This window comes from Pleurodeles waltl, chromosome 1_2 (assembly GCF_031143425.1).
Source record: "Pleurodeles waltl isolate 20211129_DDA chromosome 1_2, aPleWal1.hap1.20221129, whole genome shotgun sequence".
NCBI classification, from domain to species: Eukaryota; Metazoa; Chordata; class Amphibia; order Caudata; family Salamandridae; genus Pleurodeles; species Pleurodeles waltl.
In genome coordinates, this window is record NC_090437.1 from 1,178,595,954 (window position 1) to 1,178,602,707 (window position 6,754).

The window sequence follows — 6,754 nt, forward strand, 5'->3', positions numbered from 1 at the left end:
GAGGTTGGTAACACTGCTGAAGCTAGAAGATGAGATACAGAGGAGATTACATACATAGAGAACCCTAACTCAGATCTGACAAGCCAACTGTTCCAACTCACTGAACAATATAAACAGTCATAACACCAGGAAGCCCGATCACTTTATAGAGCGAAATAGAGTAGGCTATATGACCAGGGGGATAACGCAGGAAAGATGCTAGCATGGTTAGCTAGGAAGGAAGAGGACCAGTGATGTATCTCCATGATTCACACACCATGGAAACGATGACTGCCACAGCTGAGGGCACAGCACAGACCTTCACATACTTCCTGCCTAACCTATACACCCCGTGCCTCTCATCGGAGACCAAGGCTGGGATGAACGTCTTCATGGCTGATGTTCCGGCACGGCAGCTTGGAATGTTGGATAGAGAATCCCTGGAGGCAAACATTACAGGGACAGAGATTGCAAAAGCCCTGACCTAGCAGAAGAACATAAAATTGCCGGGTAGCGCAGCCACTGCGGAAAATATTTTGTCACAAACACACAGCAAGTTTCCTAGTGATTTCAGATGGGCCAATATAGTTCTCATTCACATTTTAGGCAGGGAGACAGAAGATTGTCCATCCTATTGGCCAATACTACTACATACTTCTCTATCTAGTAGACCCGGATGACTCCCTCCAGAGAATTCTGAAGACCCTCCAAGTTTTTGACACATTCTCAGGTATTAACATCAACTGGGGAATATCCTGCTCTATCCCCTAACACATGTAACTCACATGGCTGGTGGTCCAAACTACTGATCTGGGAAGTGACTGGGTTTACCTACTGGGGCTTTTATGTGACTTCTAACTAGAAGCTGTTCCATGAAAGACATCTGGGTCAGGTTGTGGCAAATTTCCATTGAGATGGGAACTACTGGATTTGCCTCCCCCTATCACTACTGGTAAGGGCGGCTCTATATAAATTGATATGCCTCCCTAAATTTCTTTCCATTCCACAGAACTCACCATTTGAGGACCCTGAACATTTCTTCCAAGCAGTCAAAGCTGCTGACAGAACCCTGCTCTGGGTCAGTGGCTCCCTGAGGTTAGTACACAGTACCCTGACTAGATGCCCAATGGATGGGGTAATGGCATTCTTCGACCTCTGTCTGTACTATTGGGTAGCCTAGCTGTTAGTGTTGAATGAATAGTCCTTGGTAGATCAAAGGGAACCTTCCATTAATGGCGGACTCATAGGCAGTGGATCCCCAGGGCTACGTTGGGATTGAAGAGAGTCATGCACCTCCCAGAGTCCACGGCAGTGGTGATCACGATCTGGAAATGGGTATTATGCAAGGTGGGATGGGAGGATAAATTGACACTTGAAATACCATTATGGGAATCTAGGACACTGATAGACCTATGAGGGGTGGCAGGGCTCCAATAATAAGGCATGCTGGATATCACAAAGCTTGGAGACATGAGAAATGCAGTGGGTTTGCTGTCCTTTGAGGACTTTGGGACAAATATGGGCAGCTTTAATGCTACAAGCAAGCTAGGGTAATCCTCAGGCACCAGACTGACCAGACACAGGATAGAGAAGATGAAAACTCACTGGAGTACATGGTACTGGGAGCCCCACTACACTACATGTGCAATGAAAATACCCCTACAGACACTGAGATGAAATGGGATAGAGACTTCAATCAATCAATTTAGGATTTGTAGAGTGCAGCTAATCACCCATAGGGTCTTAAGGCGCTGTATGTGTGTGTGCTACTTAATCGAAGAGCCAGGTCTTGAGGTCCTTCCTGAACTTCTTCAGTGATGCGGGCTTCCTGAGCTTGAGAGGTAACACGTTCCATGTCTGGGCTGCTAGGTAGGGGAAGGATCTTCCTCCTGCTGTACTTTACCAGATCTTGGGGACGGCTGCAAGGGCGAACTGGGAGGAACGTAGACATCTGTTGAGTATGTAGAAGGTGAGGCGGTGGTTGAGGTAGGCCATTCCTATGGTTGTGCAGTGCCTTGTAGGTGTGGATCAGGAGTTTGTATGTATTGCGCTTGCTGACTGGGAGCCAGTGTAGGTATCTGAAGTGGGAGGAGATGCTGCTGTGTCGGGATATGTCCAGGAGGTGTCAGGCTGCTGCATTCTGGAGTCTTGATTGAAGGTTCTTGGTGATGCCGGCATAGAGTGCATTGCTGTGCTCCAGTTTGCTAGTGATGGGTGAGTGGGTGACTGTCTTCCTTGTGTCAGGGGGAATCCACTTGAAAATCTTCTGCAGGAGTTGGAGGGTGTGAAAGCATGACAAAGCGATGGCTTTGACTTGGGGGGTGATCGATAGAGAGGATTCCAGGATGATGCCCAGGTTGCATGCATGGTCTGTTGGGGCGGGGGCGTTACTCAGAGTGGTGGGCCACCAGGAGTGGTTCCAGGCAGAAGGGGTGGAGACAATCACAAGGATCTCTGTCTTGTCCGAGATGAGCTTGAGGCAGCTGGCCTCCATCCAGGTGGCGACTGCTCTCATCCCGTTGTGGAAATTCCTCTTGGCTTGAGCAGAGTCCTAGGACAGGGAGAGGATCAGTTGGGTGTCGTCCACATAGGAGAATATGTTTAGCCCGTGTTGTTTAGTGATCTTAGCAAGCAGGGCGACGTAGATGTTGAAAAGCGTCTGGCTGAGTGAAGATCCTTGGGGCACTCCGCAGCAAGTGTTGTGAGGTTCTGAAGTGAATGGCGGTAGTCTGACACTCTGTTCTTCCAGTGAGGAAGCACCTGATCCAATCCAAGGTTTTGTCTTGGATGCCGGCGGTCATGCAGTCTGTCACAGAGGGTGGAGTGGGAGACGGTGTCAAATGCGGTGGAGAGGTCAAGGAGGATAAATGCAGCTGTGCCTCCGCGGACTACTATGAAGCATATGTCGGCTGCTAAGAGTACGGTTTTAGTGCTGTGGTTGCTTCTGAGTCCAGACTGGGATGGATCTATGATACGGTGTCTCGAGGAATTCAGTGAGTTGTTGGTTGACGTCCTTATCCATTACCTTGGCTGGGAAAGGGGGCAGAGGGCTGGGTCTGTAGTTCTTCAGCTCCCCAGAGTCAGCGGTGGGTTTCTTGAATAGCGGGCTGATTTCGGCATGCTTCCAGTCCGAGAGGAATGTGGCAGTCTCAAAAGATCAGTTGATGGTTTGGCTTAGCCCTGGTGCTATGGTGGCACTGGCCAGGTTGAGCATGTGATAAGGGCATGGATCCGGCGGTGCTCCCGAGCGGATGGAGTTCATCAGTCTTTGGGTGTCCTCTATGGTGATGGGGGTCCAGGAGTTCAGTGTCTGGTGAGGTGCTATGCCTGTGGTGGTGAGCGATGCTGGTGGGATTTGGTTCCTGAAGCCTTCGTAGATGTCCTGGATCTTATGGTGAAAGAAGTTGGCGCGGTCGGTACGGATGTCTTGGAAGGGAGGTATAGATGAGGTGTCTGTCCCAGGGCTTGTGAACTCTTTGACAATGGCGAAGAGCTCTTTGCTGTTGTGAGTTCTGGTGTTGAGGCATGCTTGAAAGACAGCTTTTTTGGCGGCTCTGATGTTCTGGTGGTGCAAGGTGACTGCATTTTTGTAGGCTGTGAGGTCTTCGGTTGATTTGCTAATCCTCCATTTACGCTCCAGTCATCTGCAGGAGCGCTTGGATTTCTGTAGGTCTGTCGTAAACCACTTGGGTGTTTTGCTCTGACTTGGGTGTTTTGCTCTGACTTAAGAGGACTGGAGAATGATGACTAGGGAATTGCATGTTGATACCTTGGGGAAGTGGGTATTTGAGCCAGGTTCCATCTGATCCAGCTGAAGCTGCTACATAGGTTCTACGTCACGAAAACAAGGTTGCATGCAATGTGGGTCATGGACACCGACGAATGCCAAAGGAGATACAAACAACGTGGCACCCTGATACACATGGTCTGGTATTGTCCGAGAATGAACATGTTTTGATTTGCTATACAAAACAGACTAGTACAAGTGAAAGGAGACACTTGCTCAATCCCTGGCTTACACTCCTGGGGATCTGGGGAGAAGTAACCCTCAAGTGAAATACACTAAATTTCTGCAATGGAGTCCTGGCAGTAGCAATGCAAGACAAAGTGAGACACTTCGGCAGCAGAATGGAACTACAATATGGAATGGTGCAGACAGGTGGAGGAGTCAATCTACTGAACAAGGGGATGCCCCCTAAAATACGCCAAGATATGAGGTCCATGGCGGGAACTTGTAGGAGGGTAACACAAGGCATCCCAACCCCCTGCCTATAGAATGCAGAAGTTGCTCATGACCAGATGCAGAGTTCTGGGGACTCCCGAAGGGAGGGGTGCATTGGCCTAAAGATGTGGGGAAAACTGAATTCTTGATGCTTTATTGTCCAACACCCTGTGACCTTAATTGTGACTATTTACTCCTGTAATGTACACCTGCCATAGGAGGGCACGTTGGATGTTTCTATTTTGTTGTACAGTGCTAAAATGCTTAATAAAAAGATTTTGAAAAAAGTAATGTTTGCCATCCAGTCCATCGAGATCGGAGACTGATAGACATCAAGACCCTGATTTCTTCAACCAACATCCTGCCTTACAATTCATGGGTCTTGTCAACAATAGCAATCCTGTGAACTCACCATTACACTCCTGCCCTGAAAAAGCATCCCACTCTCAATGATTCCCACATGGACCATTGGTAACAACTCTGTAGCATCAGGCATCTACCACTCAGACTTTGAATTCCCCTTCATTCACTGTCTCATGAAGCAGAAGTCTAAACTGCAGCCCGATGATTCAAATCTCAGTAAGTCTACTCAACCATTCATCCTTTCAAAGTCAATACAATGAGTACCATTTAGTGGAGTGGCAATAAACACCTGCTGTTCAGCACAGTGCCAGAATGCTGAAAGGGGTGATTAATTGCTTTACAAATATACACTATGGCCCTCATTATGACATTGGCGGTGAGTACCACTTACCGCCATGCTGACTGCCGCCAACATACCGCTGCCGTAGCGGATTACCGCTACCCATATTATGACACACACAGCAATCCGTCACTATACAGCCACACACACAAGTCCCGCCAGCCCAAAGGTCAGTGATAAACTGGCGGTAGCAAAACCCACACCGTTACACCAACAGAACTACGCCCACAGCATTATGACCCACGAATCACTGCAGCGCACATTTAATGGCGCTAAACCATTGGTGGTACATACCACCGCGCCCAAAATACACACACACATACAAAACAACACTACATTGGACAATTTGAATAAAACACACCTGACACCCATACACACCCCACACACCCAGACCACTATAAAACTCACACCCACATTACCCACAACCCTTTATGACTAAAAACAATTGCCCAAGAGAGATAGCAAGACCATAGACAAAACCACAGCCACACACCACCATCACCTATGCACCATCCACGCACCTTACATCACACACCACAACACATCACCGCACACACCCTCACCCACACCACTCACACTACACCCATGGCACCACAACAACACCCCAGGATCTCAGAGGAGGAGCTAAGGGTCATGGTGGAGGAAATCATCCAGGTAGAGCCACAGCTATTCGGATCACAGGTGCAGCAGACATCTATTGCCAGGAAGATGGAGCTATGGCGGAGAATCATGGACAGGGTCAATGCTGTCAGACAGCACCCCAGAACAAGGGATGACATCAGGAAGAGGTGGAACGACCTACGGGGGAAGGTGCGTTCCACAGCAGCAAGACACCAACTAGCTGTACAGAGGACTGGCGGTGGACCCCCGACTCCTCCCCCACACCTAACAACTTGGGAGGAGCAAGTCTTGGCAATCATGCGTCCTGAGGGCCTGGCAGGAGAAGGAGAAGGACAGGACTCTGGTAAGTCAAACCTCTATTACTATCACCCCCCCTACCTGCATGCCATTACAAACCCCCACCCTTACCCTCACTCCCATCACTCCACCACCTCACACACACCCCACCATCACAACCCACCCCTCCCAATACCAAGCCCTGCATGTAACACCAATGCACAGACCCCATCACAGACCTGCATGGCCACCCATCACTAAAGCATGCACACTAGAGAGAATCACCTAGCCTACACAATATACACAATATCTACTCACACAAGGCAAAGCTGCCAGGGCAATAACAACCATAGAGGGCAACACACTCATGCACAAGATGTCACCCGCAGAAACTATAACACTGCATTTACATCCCCACAGGTCCCCCACCCAACGTCACTGGAGAGGATGTGCCAGCAACATCCAGTCCCCCCCCAGAAGAGGCCCACAGTGATGACAGCAGCTCTGGACGCCTGGATCTGGATGACCAACTGACCCATTAGGGACCTCCGGACAGTCGGTTACCAAGGCACAGTCCCATACCACCACAGAGCCTCCCCCTTCAGGAAACACCAGCACAGTACCCACCCAGCGGGCCCATACCTCTGTCCCCAGGACTCATCAATCAGCAGTGTGTCCACAACTACAGGGACCCCAGGCCACCCCACAAACACAGGACGATCAGGGACCTATGGTCAGTGGCAGTGGGCACACGGTTCAGGGGACAGAGGCACAGGACAACAGGACAACAGGGAAGCTGGGAGGACTGCTGTGTGACATAGTGAGGACAGGCCCATGGAATTGACTCTCCAGGAGGCACTCACCAAGATCCTGGGATCATACCATCATTCTTAGGAGATGATGGGCCAGATACTGGACAAGTTGCAGGAGACCCAGTGTCTGCAGGAGGGACA